This window comes from Gobio gobio (assembly GCF_949357685.1).
Source record: "Gobio gobio genome assembly, chromosome: 5".
NCBI classification, from domain to species: Eukaryota; Metazoa; Chordata; class Actinopteri; order Cypriniformes; family Gobionidae; genus Gobio; species Gobio gobio.
This window is the reverse complement of record NC_137101.1, coordinates 49,903,356-49,920,874: the sequence shown is the minus strand read 5'-3', so window position 1 is coordinate 49,920,874 and position 17,519 is coordinate 49,903,356. Positions and strand designations below refer to the sequence as shown.

Here is a 17,519-nt window from a genome sequence, read left to right as displayed (position 1 = left end):
AAAAACAAAAAAAAACTTGAGGCAACAACATCCCGTTCTGAAAAGCCTTGTGAACAAATGTTTAAAGTGTGTTAGATGGCCTTATTTCAGAGACTTAACATTTTAGTGTTTTCAAAAACTATGCATAAACATTATTTTCTCAAAACTACAAACTTTTATGTATGCGGCTCACATATTACTGTAGCCCTGTTTGTGCTGAATACAGTGTAATCAGACTTTAGCCATTAATATGCTTTAAAGCAACTGAAAAAAATTCACAAATGTCAGAACATGTCAAAACTTCTTCCGCCATAAAATAGCCTTAGGGTCCTAAGGGTTAAAGGTGAACTATGTAGGATTTTTGCAGTAAAATATCCAGAAACCACTAGGCCAGTGTTATATATTTTGTTCAGTTGAGTACTTAGAATATCCCACATTTTCCAACTATTTGTAAATCGTGAGAAATTGCTATTTTAACCAAGGAACCGGGACGTGTGAGCTATGCGTGTGAGGGAGTCGCCTGTCGATTGCGTCATATCTGCGTCACCCTCGGTTTCCGGTTTTATTCAGTGAAACACTTTACTCTCACTGCAGTGTGAACAAGTGTCATAGCAGCCGCCGAGCGAACGTCATAACTTCCTTTTTAACACACTCAGATATATCTAATACGATAAACAGAGTTGCGTTACCTCACTCATGACCGGCGACCGTGTCATAATAAAAGTCCCACCGGCGACTATGCCATAATAACAGTCCCGCTCTTCAATCGCTCCTGCGGCCTTGCTCAGCTCCACAACACTCGCTCCTGCTCTACTTCAGACTACAGTAATGTTAATAATCACATCCATGAACATGATTTCTGCCGGAGTCCTATCCTGACTGTTTTCCACCGGCTGTGAGCTGAAGACCACATGTCCCGAGATTCTGCGCTCAAACGTGGCGTCATCAAACTACGCCTTTGTTTTGAACAGGCGACCTCTAGTGGACGGAAAAGTTACATAGTGTAGCTTTAAATAGTGCTTGATTATCATAATATCATAATATGATGAATTTCAAATGAAATCAGAGTTACCCTAATTGATCATTAAGAAATCAAAGCCTCTCCTTTAGAAAAGCTGGGAAACAGATCTAAAGAGTTACTGTCAATCTACATATATTTATCAGTATTGGACCATGTTTCTTAATAGTGCACATTTGTAGTCCTCTTGAACAACTGTAAGTGTCCAAACATTTTTCAGAATTAAAGTTTGGGAACATTCAGTTTATTTCCAATGGAACAAGAGCATTGTTGACATGGTGGTCCAGAACATCACCACTAGCCACAAAGGAAGAGGCCTTTGGAGACGTTGAGACAGGAGCTTGACAAACATGGATTCAACATTCAGTTTTTTCCAATTTTTCCCAGCAAAAATATATTCTGCAAAGTAGATGTATGTAATTATCTTCCAGATGTTATATATATATTAGGGGTGTAACGGTACACAAAACTGACGGTACAGCAGTTTTACAATTTTTTTCATTTTATTCAACATTTGTGTACTGAAAAAAATTTGTCTGTCCTTAAATTAATTTAATTATAACTAAACATTTCTAAAAGATAATGCTGTAAACTATATAGGGAGCCCTTACTTACACATTGCTATAATATTAAAGGTTAACAACAGAGCCCAAACTATTAGCCTAAATTCAGTTGCTATTTATTTTTTAGATATAATAATCAACACTCATAAGCTTCACATAAGGCATTTTTTGCATTAACTTCTAAATCTAAAATAGTTTTTTTCTCCAATTCGTTGTTGAAATATAATCATTTATACACAGTGGCTGTCATTTTAATGACAGATTTATTTAAATACACATTAAATAATCCAGACATCACTAACAGGTTCAGTAGACTATAATGAATATATAGGCTGATATAGTGCATTTAGTGAAAGAGTTGATTTCTTTAGTGAACTAACAACTGTGGACACTGAATACAGAGGTAAGTGTGATGCTACGTGACATTGTTTACAAGCAGTTTTATTGTCTTTCCGCGGTTGAAACGCTGATTGAGCGAATACACGACATATGATACATTTCAGTAAGTTGTAATGTATCCTCAACATACCTTAAGAGATGTTGATTTATGTTATTTTATGTTTATTCTTTAGGAAGAGATGATAGCGTTCACTCGTGCGCCGCGCTGCCGCTTGAAGTTGAACTGATGCGTCTATACAGTACGTCACATTAAAGAGCGTCAAAACCACATTGAATTTCATGATAAAATGGACTGAATACTTAATATGTTCGTGTGGGAACTCGGATTGATGTGTGTTCCGAGCTTAAAACAAGTTGACTGTTAACTGTTAAAGATTGCATTCAGAACCGTTCGGTGCAGTTAAATGCAGTTTTAACTTTTAACGCTCTATAATATGACGTGACTGATAGACGCGAATCAGTTCAACTTCAAGCGGCAGCGCGCGGCGCGCGAGTGAACGTGGTCATCTCTTCCTAAAGAATAAACATAAATGAATATCTTAAGGTATGTTGAGGATACATTACAACTTACTGAAATGTATTGTTGGACTTTTTTATTTTCTCCCCAAAGTCCACCCCAAGTTCAATGATAGGCCAGGAGTCGAATTATCAATTAAAAGTATCAATTTATTATGGTTAGCAACTAGGGCTGTAATCTCCCAGTCGATTATTAGTCGATACGTTCTGGCTCGACCAAAATTCTGATTGGTCGATTTTTTTGCCGCGTTCATTTCATTAGTTTTGCCGCGTTCATTTCATCAGTTTTGCCGCGCCGCGTTCATTTCATCAGGGGGAAAGCACAAATTGCTAATGGGGGTGTTTTCAGAGCACCCCTGTTTCACAGGTAACAGTCTGCCTTCAGAACACCCCCATTGTTTTCACTTCTTTTGGATTAGCCCAACCAACTGGCGAAGAGAAGTCTCTCGCGGGTCCTTTGTTTTTCATTCCCCGCTGGCTCAAACGCACGCCCATAGCGGTAAACTTGAGGAACGCCCATCAACATACACATGAGGGGAAGCGTCACAACACCACGCTAAGTGGATCTGTACTGTCAGTTTTGCGGCGTTCATTTCATCAGTTTTGCCGCGCCGCGTTCATTTTATCAGGTGGAAAGCACTAATTTCTAATTGGGGTGTTTTCAGAGCACCCCTGTTTCACAGACAGACTGTCTTCAGAACACCCCCATTGTTTCCACTTCTTTTGGATTAGCCCAACCCACTGGAGAAGAGAGACAGATTGAAGAAGGCTAGTTTTCTTGTATATTATTTATTTAATTGTGAGAGCGTTTTTTCTGCTCTTGATCTGGCTTGTTTAATAAATATTCTTTTTTTATTAAAGTGGACGTGCCTTTTGTGTTTAAGAGTAAAAGCTTGAAGTTAATAGTCTATTAGTGTCTCAGCCACGAAGCTGAGCTGATCCTATGTTCACAGAGCGGCTGAAATGATACTGTCTGTCAGTTATTATAATACATATGACAAAAACAATTGTCTAAATTATGTTGCATATTCCTCAAAAGTTCTTGTGATGATATCTAGTTGACAACATATAGTACTATATTTTCGGAAATCATAGGCTGTGATATTGCGCAGATGCAACGCTGTCAGAGCCGACAGACTCGTGTGTCAGACTCATTTCAGTGCAAAATAATCAGGTCAAAAACTATTTAATATACTGCAAATAGCCTACTAATTTTTATGTTTATTTATAATTCATTTAGGCAGACAACAAGGCTACCAAGTACTGCGCACAGTGCGCAGCTAATTAATTTAACTTTTTTTTTTCCTAACGTCATTTTAGTCGATTTTTTAGTCGAAAAAAAAGACAGCCCTATTAGCAACAACTAGTAAAAAAGGTTATCTGAGCTCAGGATTCAGAACAGCAAAGATCAGCATCTCGGCCGTTCAGAATGCCTTCACAACTTTTTCATGCATATTTATATTCTTGATCTTCCATCCCCATGCATCGTCTCCTCCAATGGGGGTTTTACAGCGTCACCAGTCTCTAGGTAGCATTCTCTAACAAAAAGATAAAACATGCACAAGAGACAGCATAGCTCTGGTATTTTTCCATAACATAAGACATACCCTTCTATGTCTTTGTTTGTTCATTCTCAGTTCCTTCAGAAGTGGCTATGCTGTTTCTTGGAAATCCCCCACCCCAGCAGTTTCACCTCTACTTCACCCGTACCATAACCAGACATATAAAACCATCAACACATATCGACCACAATCTTTCACACCTCCTACGTAAAGTAAAATATAGAGATCAACATCATCAGTAATTCAATTCATAGCAAACAACATCTATAGCAATTTTAATGCATAATAAAACAATCATTAATACTTTGAATCTTTAATGCATAATAAAAACACTGTTAATATTTTGAATCATAATGAGAAATAATAAAAATATCCTTCAGTATCATATGTTGTGTAATCGCTCCATCGGTGTTTCAACCGCGGAAATACAATAAAACAGCTTGTAAACAATGTCATGTAGAATCAAGTTTACCTCAGAAGTCATTCAGTGTCCACAGCTGTGAGTTCACTAGAGAGATTAACTCTTTCACTGAATACATGCACTATATTTGCCTATATATTTGTTATATTAGCCTATATATATTCATTATATACTACTTAGCCTGTTAGTGATGTCTTGTTTATTTAATGTATGTTTAAATAAACCTGTCATGAAAATTACAGCCACTAAATGATTATATTTCAACAATGAATTGGGGAAAATATTATAATAATTAGATTTAGAAGTTAATGCAAAAACTGCCTTATTTGAAGCTTATGAGTGTTGATTATTATATCTAAAAATAAATAGCAAATTAATTTAGGCTAATAGTTTGGGCTCTGTTGTAAATCTTTAATAGCAATATAAGTAAGGGCTCCCTATATAGTTTGCAGCATTATCTTTAAGAAACTTTTAGTTATAACTGAATTCATTTAAGGACATACACCTTTTTTTTTTTTCATTAAACCACTGTTCAATAAAAATTTATAAAAAGCTATTTTGTAAAACTGCTGTACCGAATCCATACTGAACCGTGACTTCAAAACCGAGGTACGTACCGAACCGTCAGTTTTGTGTACATTACACCCCTAATATATGTATATACACTCACCTAAAGGATTATTAGGAACACCTGTTCAATTTCTCATTAATGCAATTATCTAATCAACCAATCACATGGCAGTTGCTTCAATGCATTTAGGGGTGTGGTCCTGGTCAAGACAATCTCCTGAACTCCAAACTAAATGTCAGAATGGGAAAGAAAGGTGATTTAAGCAATTTTGAGTGTGGCATGGTTGTTGGTGTCAGACGGGCCGGTCTGAGTATTTCACAATCTGCTCAGTTACTGGGATTTTCACGCACAACCATTTCTAGGGTTTACAAAGAATGGTGTGAAAAGGGAAAAACATCCAGTATGCGGCAGTCCTGTGGGCGAAAATGCCTTGTTGATGCTAGAGGTCAGAGGAGAATGGGCTGACTGATTCAAGCTGATAGAGCAACTTTGACTGAAATAACGACTCGTTACAACTGAGGTATGCAGCAAAGCATTTGTGAAGCCACAACACGCACAACCTTGAGGCGGATGGGCTACAACAGCAGAAGACCCCACCGGGTACCACTCATCTCCACTACAAATAGGAAAAAGAGGCTACAATTTGCACGAGCTCACCAAAATTGGACAGTTGAAGACTGGAAAAATGTTGCCTGGTCTGATGAGTCTGGATTTCTGTTGAGACATTCAGATGGTAGAGTCAGAATTTGGTGTAAACAGAATGAGAACATGGATCCATCATGCCTTGTTACCACTGTGCAGGCTGGTGGTGGTGGTGTAATGGTGTGGGGGATGTTTTCTTGGCACACTTTAGGCCCCTTAGTGCCAATTGGGCATCGTTTAAATGCCACAGCCTACCTGAGCATTGTTTCTGACCATGTCCATCCCTTTATGAGCACCATGTACCCATCCTCTGATGGCTACTTCCAGCAGGATAATGCACCATGGCACAAAGCTCGAATCATTTCAAATTGGTTTCTTGAAGATGACAATGAGTTCACTGTACTAAAATGGCCCCCATTGTCACACAATCTCAACCCAATAGAGCATCTTTGGGATGTGGTGGAACGGGAGCTTCGTGCCCTGGATGTGCATCCCCCAAAATCTCCATCAACTGCAAGATGCTATCCTATCAATATGGGCCAACATTTCTAAAGAATGCTTTCAGCACCTTGTTGAATCAATGCCACATAGAATTAAGGCAGTTCTGAAGGCGAAAGGGGGTCAAACTCAGTATTAGTATGGTGTTCCTAATAATCCTTTAGGTGAGTGTGTATATATGTATATACAGTGGTTAAAGTGGGATTTGGCAGGTGGGGGAACCCTCAAATTTTGTGTAGGTGCAACAGGGAAAAATTACTCACTGTCGGACAACATATTGAGTATCGTGGTATAGCAATACTTTTTGGGACAAGAGTGTCACTGTGGCACCAAGTATCACAAAACTTATTTACTTTATGTTTTAAAGGGGTGGTAAAACACATTCTTTCGAAGGCCTGATTGTGTTTGTGGGGTGCACTGTAACATGTGTTCATGCTTCGTTTAAAAAAAAAAATTGCATTATTTTTCATGTATTTGACCTTTATTCTACACTGCTCTGTCCCTCCTTGTAAAAACGGTCTGATGGTTTCTGGGTTCTATGAAGCCAGAGAGAGGATAGAGGGCTCCAGCCATCAAACTGACAGGTTTATTGCCCTCCAAGCCACGCCCCTTTTGACCGTGGGAATTTACCCATGCTAGCTCCTCCCCCTTATGGGTGGTGTATGTACACCATGGGAAAATTGGACATGTGTAACGCCCCTTATGGTTTGAACATGTGAAGCGTGGGAATTTTCCCACGCTAGCTCCTCCCCCTTATGGGTGGTGTATGTACACCATGGGAAAATTGGACATGTGTAACGCCCCTTATGGTTTGAACATCTGAAGCGTGGGAAAATTTCCCCAACGCACAGAAGTTCTAAGTGATGTTAACTTTTTTAAAGAAATGTATAATAAAGACAGAGTCAGAGATGATATCAGTGTTTTTTATTTTATTAAAGAAGACGTAATTTCATTACATATGAAATCTTTTATCACTTTTAAAACGTTAAAGCATCGATAAGTTTAAATTGCATTTTTTCTCTAAAAGTTGTCCAAAAAAGAGTTAGTGTTATTTTAAGATGTCAAGACATTTTTAAGATGTAAAGAAATCAATAATTTACACAAAAGCAAATGTGTCCATTCAGATTTGGAAAAAAAAACTATTGCATTTTACATAAAACACAAAATTAGTTTAAAACTGTTACATAAAACACAAACTAAGACTAAGGTTTTTTTACATACCGGTCATTTTAAATATACACAAAAGTGTCTCCTTCATCTCTCATGGACCGAAGTAAAAACCTGCGTCCGCTCTTGGCGGAGTTGTGATTTGAATGACGTTGTGGGAAGCCTGTAGGGAGACCCACACAGACTCCTCCCCTACCCCGCCCATACCACGTGACCACCGTGGGAAAAACTAAATTGCCTTTGCTTCTCTGTGGATAAAAATGCGTCTACTCCCTTCAAAGTTTAACTGAGAAATGATCGGTCAAACAGGATGCACTGGCTCAAACAGACCACTCCCACTAACACTCCCCTCTCAAAGCTGAAAGGTTAATTCAAATTTAAGGGGGATACGTAAAAATGACGCTGATGATGACATCACTCAGGGGGAATTCCCCCTCCCTCCCTCCCTGCGATCTCCCCCCATCCCTCCCCTGAAGCAGGTGTACATAAAAAAAAGGATGCGTCTTTTGATTATTGTCTAAAGATCGGAGATAAAGTTGGTCTATATTTAAAACTTTAGACCATATAGTTTTAATCTCATCTCAACTATAACACGAAACCCCTACACACGTACACACACACACACACACACTCTCTCTCTCTCTCTCTCTCACACACACACATATACACACACACACACAAATGTTTTATTATCCTCCCCCTGCTATTCCCCCCCATTCAAAGGAATTTACGACTGTTTGTAACTTTATGTGTTTTTCTAAAAAGTTCGAAAATGATCAAAGAATGTTTAAAAACGAATGTGCTTTAAACGTTTTAAAATGTCAGACATTGTGTTTGGATAACAGTGACAAGATCAGGGAATAGTTTTTATCAAACAAAGATAGTATTTCACATACATTTGATCTTTGAGCCGTTAAAATGTTTTTTCTTAAATATAAAGATAGTGTAAACACTGTTTTCAAACAAGTATAGGCATTAAACATATCATTTACATTTACATTTAGTCATTTAGCAGACGCTTTTATCCAAAGCGACTTACAAATGAGGGCAATAGAAGCAGGTAGAGCAGTCGAAGGGCAACAATATCAGCAATATGCAAGTGCTGTAACAAGTCTCAGTTAGTCTAGCACAGAACAGATTTTATTTATTTTATTTTTTTTTAAATAAATTAGACAGACAGACAATGAATAGAATGATAAGTGCTATTCTCGATCGGTCAGGTGTTGCTGGAAAAGATGTGTCTTTAGACGTTTTTTGAAAATGGCCACAGACTCGGCCGCACGAATTGAGATAGGCAGGTCATTCCACCAGGTGGGAACGGTCCAGGAAAAGGTCCGTGACAGCGATTTCATGCCTCTTTGGTATGGCACCACAAGGCGTCGTTCACTGGCAGAACGCAAGTTCCTGGAGGGTGTGTAAGTCTGAACGAGCGAGTTTAGGTATATTGGTGCAGAGCCAGTGGATGTTTTGAAGGCGAGCACCAGTGTCTTGAATTTAATGCGAGCGGCTATTGGTAGCCAGTGCAGACTGATGAGGAGAGGCGTGACGTGTGCTCTCTTCGGCTCACCAAAGACCAACCTCGCCGCTGCATTCTGGATCAGTTGCAAGGGTTTGGTAGTGCATGCCGGAAGGCCCGCAAGAAGAGCATTACAGTAGTCCAGTCTGGAGAGAACGAGAGCTTGGACCAGTAGTTGTGTGGCATGATCTGATAGGAAGGGTCTAACCTTCCTAATGTTGAATAGTGCAAATCTGCAGGACGGGGTTGTTGCAGTGATGTGGTCAGTGAATTTTAGCTGATCATCAATCACAACCCCAAGGTTCCTGGCTGTCCTGGACGGAGTTATGGTTGATGATCCTAGCTGAATGGAGAGATTGTGATGCAGTGCTGGTTTGGCTGAGACCACAAGCAGTTCTGTCTTTGCAAGGTTGAGTTGCAGGTGATGTTCCTTCATCCAGGCTGAAATGTCTGTTAGGCAGGCAGCGATACGAACACCAACCGATGGATCATCAGGTTGAAATGAGAAGTAGAGTTGAGTGTCATTCGGCATAGCAGTGATAGGAAAAGCCATGTTTCTGAATGACCGATCCCAATGATGACATGTAGATGGAGAAGAGAAGTGGTCCAAGCACTGAGCCCTGGGGAACTCCAGTAGCTAGATGATGTGACTTAGACACTTCACCTCTCCATGACACCCTGAAGGACCTACCTGAGAGGTAAGACTTGAACCACTGGAGAGCGGTTCCTGAGATGCCCATCTTCATGAGAGTTGCCAGGAGGATCTGGTGATTAACTGTGTCAAAAGCAGTAGACAAATCCAGTAAGATAAGTACTGTGGATTTGGAGGCTGCTCTTGCCTGTCTGAGTGCCTCCGTAACCGAGAGCAGGGCAGTCTCAGTTGAGTGGCCGCTTTTGAAACCGGATTGGTTGATGTCCAGGAGATTGTTCTGTTCAAGAAACGTAGAGAGCTGATTAAACACAGCCCGCTCAAGTGTCTTTGCAATGAAAGGTAGAAGGGATACCAGTCTGTAGTTTTCTAAAAGTGCTGTTTAGAGAGGGTTTTTTAAGCAGTGGGGTTACCCGAGCCAGCTTAAATGCTGTGGGGAAAGTCCCGGTGTGAAGAGAGGTGTTGACAATGTGAGTGAGTGCAGGAGTAACAGAAGAAGAAATGGCCTGAAGGAGGTGAGTGGGGATAGGATCAAGCGGACATGTAGTGGGATGATTGGAAAGGATGAGTTTGGAGACATCTGCTTCAGAGAGCAGAGAGAAGGAGGGAAGCGTGGGTGTGATGGTCGTTGAGATGTGTGTGTCGGTTTGTGGTGTGGAGAATTGGCTGCTGATGGAAGAGGTTTTGTTTGTAAAGAATGATGCAAAGTCATCAGCAGTAAGGTTTGACGAAGGAGGGGGGGGGGAGGACAAAAGAGCGAAGAGAATGTTTTGAAAAGTGCACGAGAGTTGGAGCAGCTGTTGATTTTGTTGTGGTAGTATGTAGTTTTAGCAGTGGAGACATTAGTAGAGAAAGAAGCGAGAAGAGACTGATACAGGGTTAGGTCAGTAGCGTTTTTAGTTTTGCGCCACTTCCTCTCTGCTGCCCGGAGTCCAGAGCGATGTTCACGAAGAACATCGGACAGCCAGGGGGCAGAGGGGGTGGTGCGGGCTGGCCTGGATGAAAGGGGACAGAGGTTGTCTAAGCAAGATGTTAGAGTGGAGCAAAGAGTGTCAGTAGCACTGTTAGTGTCTAGTGCTGAGACCTGAGCAGGTGGAGGGAGTGAGGATGAAACCATAGTGGATAGACGGGAGGGAGAGAGCGAGCGTAGATTACGCCGAAAGGTGATCTGCGGAGGAGTGTGTGTTGTGTCTGGAGTCAGTATGAGGTTAAGAGTGATGAGAAAGTGATCTGAGGTGTGCAGTGGAGTAACTAAAGTGTTGTCTGTGGAGCAGCAGCGTGTGTAGATCAGATCCAGATGGTTACCTGATTTGTGAGTAGCTGTAGTAGATACTCGCTTAAGGTCAAATGAGGTCAAAAGAGTGATGAAGTCAGCAGCCTGGGGTTTATCAAGGTGGATGTTGAAGTCACCAAGCAGTACCAGAGGAGTGCCATCCTCAGGGAAGTGAGAGAGTAAAATATCCAACTCCTCCAAGAAGTTCCCCAGTTGACCTGGAGGGCGATAAATAACTACAACATGGATTTTAGCCGGGTGAGTGATAGTGATTGAGTGTGATTCAAATGAGCAGTTGCCAGATTGAGAAGGAATGGGCTCAAATTTCCAATCATGTGAGATGAGCAAACCAGTACCTCCACCCCTCCCAATCGGGCGTGGGGTGTGTGAAAAAGTGAAATTATTTGAGAGAGCTGCAGGAGTGGCAGTGTCTTCTGGTTTGATCCAGGTTTCAGTTAGAGCCATGAGACTGAGACATGAATGAGCGGAAATAGATGGAATAAAGTCTGCTTTGTTTACAGCAGACTGGCAATTCCACAGACCAATTGGAATGGACATTAATGTAGCAGAGGAAATAGGTACACTTTGCAGATTATTCGGATTGCGTCGCCTAGAATGTAACGAGCGTGACTTACGGGTGTATGTGATAATGGTAGCAATTTGGAAGGACATAGTGAATAGGGGTTAGAGAAATAAACAGATGAAAACACAAAGTGGACAAAGTAGAAGGAAAGCTATACTCAAGTGCCTTGTCGTGTCCCTGCTCGAGTGGAGTCGCGCAGAGTAGAGTCGATGGTCTTTACACTCTTCGGTCTTCACACGAGGAGGCTGAACGCTCCCCCTGACGCTTCCGCACCAGCGTTAACGAGCGTATTAAATAGATGCTAATCACTACACTCAGAACAGGTGAGGACACTTTTGTAATTCGCTCAGACAATCAAGGTAACAGTCTGTCAATGGCTCAGTTCCAAAACGAAACTATCACTTACTCGTGCGAATATCCAGAAATAATATTTGAGTGCCGACGGCTAAAACAGCACTGGTTTTGATTCAAATACAATTATCTTAGCCAGTAAAATTATAAATCCAAAAATAACTACAGAATCGAAATATTTCCACTTGATAGAGTGTACTACGCTGAGCAAATCCAGCAAACTGAGTAATTTGAAAAAAAAAACACTTACACGCGGCTTCAATGCATTCCTTCACTCTCTGTGCGCTTCTCCTAGCAAACTAACTGATCGACCTGAGCTTATATATGTTCTGTCCACCTTTGTAATTCGCTCAGACAATCAAGGTAACAGCCTGTCAATGGCTCAGTTCCAAAACGAAACTATCACTTACTCGTGCGAATATCCAGAAATAATATTTGAGTGCCGACGGCTAAAACAGCACTGGTTTTGATTCAAATACAATTATCTTAGCCAGTAAAATTATAAATCCAAAAATAACTACAGAATCGAAATATATCCACTTGATAGAGTGTACTACGCTGAGCAAATCCAGCAAACTGAGTAATTTGAAAAAAAAAAACACTTACACACGGCTTCAATGCGTTCCTTCAGTCTCTGCGCGCTTCCCCTAGCAAACTAACTGATCGACCTGAGCTTATATATGTTCTGTCCACCTTTGTAATTCGCTCAGACAATCAAGGTAACAGCCTGTCAATGGCTCAGTTCCAAAACGAAACTATCACTTACTCGTGCGAATATCCAGAAATAATATTTGAGTGCCGACGGCTAAAACAGCACTGGTTTTGATTCAAATACAATTATCTTAGCCAGTAAAATTATAAATCCAAAAATAACTACAGAATCGAAATATATCCACTTGATAGAGTGTACTACGCTGAGCAAATCCAGCAAACTGAGTAATTAAAAAAAAAAAACACTTACACGCGGCTTCAATGCGTTCCTTCACTCTCTGTGCGCTTCTCCTAGCCTCCTATATCAAAGAAATGTGGTTAAAATCATATGAAACGAATAATGTTAAGTTGTTTCACATTACATCTAACTGTTAAATTTTCTCTATAGTTAAAGTTAAAATAATTCTCTCTTACGGACCTCTGTGCGAACACGTCCTTCCAGGTTCATGACAGAAACAAGACAAGCACCGCCCCTAACACTCCCCCTCGGTACGGAACGTCTCGGTTACGTATGGTAACCCTCGTTCCCTGAAGGAGGGAACGGAGACGTACGTCGGACGTACCGACGAATTGGGATCACTTCTGGGAGCCCCTATCAGCTTCGAGCTATCTAGAACCGGCCAATGGACAATTGGCGTGCGAGATTTGCATCTCGCGCCCCGCCCCGCCCCGCGCCGCGGGTATAAACAGGAAGCGAGAGCGAATGCACGCTGTTTTTCACTGAGGAGCCACACGTAATGGCTCAACCTGCAGTGATGGTACAGCAACTGTGGCGACGGGACGTACGTCTCCGTTCCCTCCTTCAGGGAACGAGGGTTACCATACGTAACCGAGACGTTCCCATTCAGTCGGTCACGTTCGGCGTACGTCGGACGTACCGACGAATTGGGATCCCCTATGGAAAACGCCATAGTTACTACCACTTCCAGCGCCCAGCGACGAGCCCCACAGACCCCGATCTGATGCGGGCGGGTAGGTTCACGCAGGGAGAGTCAAAGCTGCTGTTCCGCAAGACTCACTCAGCTGACTGTATTGGATAACGCTGGGAAAGCGTGCCTGTGAAGGCAGCTGCGGAAGCCACATCATGCCCAGAGGGAGTTAACATGTGGAGAATACACGTATGGGCTGGCCGTGGGCAGCACAACATACAGAAGTCCCAGGGGTGGCCCCGGCCAATTAGGAGGGAGACAACACGAACCTGAGACGGCAGAGGAGCTCTGCCGAGGGAGAGACACGGGCTCGCCGTAGGGAGCCGTACCGTGGAAGAATACACATATGGGACCGCCGTGGGGGTCACTACATACGGAACCCAGCCTAACACAAGTTCCACCAATGCATACGAGTGTTAGACCTGGCGTCGAACGCTCCGCCACGTCCGACTGCCGCGGGTTGCGGAGGACTCAACAGGGTTCGCCGTTCCGGGGAACTCGACTGGAGCAGAATAAGCGCACGCATCCGTCTACCATAGGGGAGGGAATGGCGCAGCAAGCCGACACTAGAACGGGTACTTCGGTGTTACTGACTATGGGAAGTGAGCACACAGGAAGACACCGGCTCTACACGGAGGCTATAGAATCTAGCGAACGTGTTAGGTGTCGCCCAGCCCGCAGCTCTACAAATATCTGTCAGCGAGGCGCCACGAGCCAGCGCCCAGGAAGAGGCAACACCCCTAGTGGAGTGGGCTCTTAACCCGAGCGGGCAGGGCACATCTTGGGACTGATAAGCCAAGACGATGGCATCCACTATCCAGTGGGCCATCCTCTGCTTGGAGACAGCCTTTCCCTTCTGTTTTCCTCGGTAACAGACGAAGAGCTGCTCTGAGGTCCTGAAGCTTTGCGTTCTATCCACGTAAGTCCGGAGAGCACGGACGGGACAGAGAAAAGCTAGGGCTGGGTCTGCCTCCTCCGAAGGCAGCGCTTGCAGGCTCACCACTTGGTCCCGGAAGGGAGTAGTGGGAACCTTGGGCACATATCCAGGCCGGGGTCTCATGATCACATGAGAGTTACCGGGCCCGAATTCCAGGCACGATTCGTCGACCGAAAATGCCTGCAGGTCCCCTACCCTCTTGATGGAGGCCAAAGCAGTCAGGAGTATTGTATTTTACGACAGAACTTTCAACTCAGCTGACTGCAGAGGCTCAAAGGGTTGTCTCTGTAGTGCAGTTAGCACCAGAGTTAAGTCCCAAGAGGGTATGGAGGGAGGACGAGGTGGATTTAATCTCCTCGCTCCCCTAAGGAACCTGACGATCAGATCGTGCTTACCTAAAGATTTTGCATCTACGAGCTCATGATTAGCGGCGATAGCGGCGACGTAGACCTTGAGGGTGGAGGGAGACAGCCTTCGCTCCAACCCATCCTGTAGAAAGGTAAGCACAGATGCGACCGAACATCTTCGGGGGTCTTCTCGGCGAGAAGAGCACCAATCGACGAACAGGTTCCACTTCAACGCATAGAGGCGCCTAGTAGAGGGGGCTCTAGCGGAAGTGATGGTGTCAACTACCGCTTGCGGCAGGTCACCTAGAACCTCCGCATCCCGTCCAGGGACCAGACATGGAGTTTCCAGAGGTCTGGACGCGGGTGCCATAGGGTGCCCCGTCTCTGAGTCAGGAGGTCCTGTCTCAGAGGAATGGGCCAGGGAGGTGCTGTCGCAAGGAGCACTAGTTCCGGGAACCAAGTCCGGTTGGGCCAATACGGAGCGACCAACAGGACCTGCTCCTCGTCCTCCCTGACTTTGCACAGTGTCTGCGCAAGAAGGCTCACTGGGGGAAACGCATACTTGCGTTCTTCCCGGGGCCAGCTGTGGGCCAGGGCATCCGACCCGAGGGTCCCCTCGGTCAAGGAATAAAACCACTGACAGTGGGTCATCTCTGGGGAGGCAAACAGGTCTACCTGTGCGGCCCCGAAACGACTCCAGATTAGCTGGACCGCCTGGGGATGGAGTCGCCATTCTCCCGGAAGTACCTGCTGACGTGACAGCTCGTCGGCCGCACGATTAAGCAGGCCCGGAATGTGAACGGCACGAAGCGACCTCAGATGCTTCTGACTCCATAAGAGGAGATGGCGGGCGAGTTGCGACATGCGACGGGAGCGTAAACCACCCTGTTTGTTGATGTACGCTACGGCCGCAGTGTTGTCCGTCCGGACCAGAACGTGCTTGCCTCTGAGCGGCACTTTGAAGCGGCTGAGTGCAAGACGAACTGCTAACAACTCGAGGCAATTGATATGCCATTGCAGTTGAGGCCCCGTCCACAGACCCGAAACTGCAACCCCGTTGTACGTGGCACCCCAACCCGTGGATGAGGCATCCGTGGAGACAACGGAGTGCCTGGACACTTGTTCTAGGGGAACTCCCGCCCGGAGAAACAGAGGGTCCGACCACGGGCCGAAGGTTTGGCGGCACCTCGGAGTCACTTGGACGCGGAGGGAACCGCTGTGCCACGCCCATCTCGGGACTCGATCGTGTAGCCAGCGTTGAAGCGGTCTCATATGAAGCAATCCGAGCGGCGTTACTGCGGCTGCGGATGCCATATGCCCCAGGAGCCTCTGAAAATGTTTCAGTGGAACCGCTGACCTGCCTTTGAACGAATTCAGGCAGTTCAACACCGACTGGACGCGCTCCTCGGTGAGGCGCACAGTCATGGCGACCGAGTCTATCTCCATACCGAGAAAAGAGATCCTCTGCGTGGGGCAGAGTTTGCTCTTCTCCCAGTTGACCCGAAGTCCCAACTGGCTGAGGTGACTGAGCACCTTGTCCCTGTGTTCGCACAACTGCTCTCGCGACTGGGCAAGAATCAGCCAGTCGTCGAGGTAGTTGAGGATGCGAACACCATGCTCTCTCATGGGAGCAATGGCCGCCTCCGCAACCTTCGTAAAGACGCGGGGCGACAGGGACAGGCCGAAGGGTAAGACGCGGTACTGATATGCCCGTCCCTCGAACGCGAAGCGCAGAAAGGGCCGGTGTCGAGGGAGAATCTAGACATGAAAGTACGCGTCCTTCAGGTCGATCGCTGCAAACCAATCTCGGGGACGGATGCACCTGAAGATGCGCTTCTGCGTTAACATCGTGAACGGCAGCCTGTGAAGGGACCGGTTCAGGAATCGCAGGTCCAAGATCGGTCGTAACCCGCCGCCTTTCTTGGGTACAATGAAGTACGGGCTGTAGAACCCGGACCTCATATCGGCTTGAGGGACCGGCTCTATCGCGTCCTTCGCCAGTAGGACAGCGATCTCCGCCCTGAGCACGGGGGCGTTCGCCTTCACTACAGTCGTGAAGTGAACGCCCCTGAACCTGGGGGGACGCCGGGCGAACTGAATCGCATAGCCGAGTCTGATGGTACGGATGAGCCACCGAGACGGGCTGGGAAATGCTAGCCAGGCTCCCAGACTCCGAGCAAGGGGGACCATCGGAACCACAGACGTACCCGCAGCGGGGCAGCGAGGCGGAACGCAGGGATCCGGCTCGGACGGCATGGGAGCGGCCCGCAGCGGGATCTGAGTGTGCTGTGCAACACTTACCTGCATCCGCGGAGGGGACGTGCGAGTGTGGGGAGGCCGCTTGTGTGCGTCCCGACAGCCGGCGTCCCCTGCTGGCGAAGGGAGAGGTACTTGAGGGTGGCGAGGCATGGGAGCGTCGACCACCGCCAAGCGCTCTCTCTTGGCACCCAGAGATATTGGAAACTGCTCTTTTATTGAAGTTTTGGGTGCCGCTGGCACTGGGGCCAGCGGCGGAACAGACAAACAAAAGATTTTCCCCCGGCCCTCCTCCGGGGGAAGGAGTGGTGCTGCAGCCATCTCCCTCAGAGCAGTTTCCTCCATCTCTGGGTGGCTCGTCTCAGGGCCGCTTGCGACGACGCTTGCCACCTGGCTTGGCGGCGGCCTGAGCGGGCTGGACGTCCTTCCCACGGCCGGCCCCACGGCGACGGCTGGTGTACGGCTGGTGTAAGGCTGCTGCGGCGCCTTGGCGGGGGCGGAGGCGGCGGCGGGTGGACGTCCTCGGCGACGAGTAGTCGGAGGCGCTGCCGCCGGCGGCGGGGTGGAGGCAGCAGCGGGCCGCCGGGGCAGGATGTGCTTGATCGCCTCCGTCTGCTTCTGGGCGGCCGAG

The 17,519-nt window shown here is 45.6% G+C and overlaps 1 protein-coding gene across 1 annotated transcript in view; it reads left to right on the top strand.

Annotated features, from left to right (window-relative positions):
- LOC307126562 (NACHT, LRR and PYD domains-containing protein 3-like) overlaps positions 1-17,519 on the top strand; it is a 99,852-nt gene that overhangs the window by 49,554 nt on the left and 32,779 nt on the right. The gene's annotated exons all lie outside the window — the stretch shown is intronic.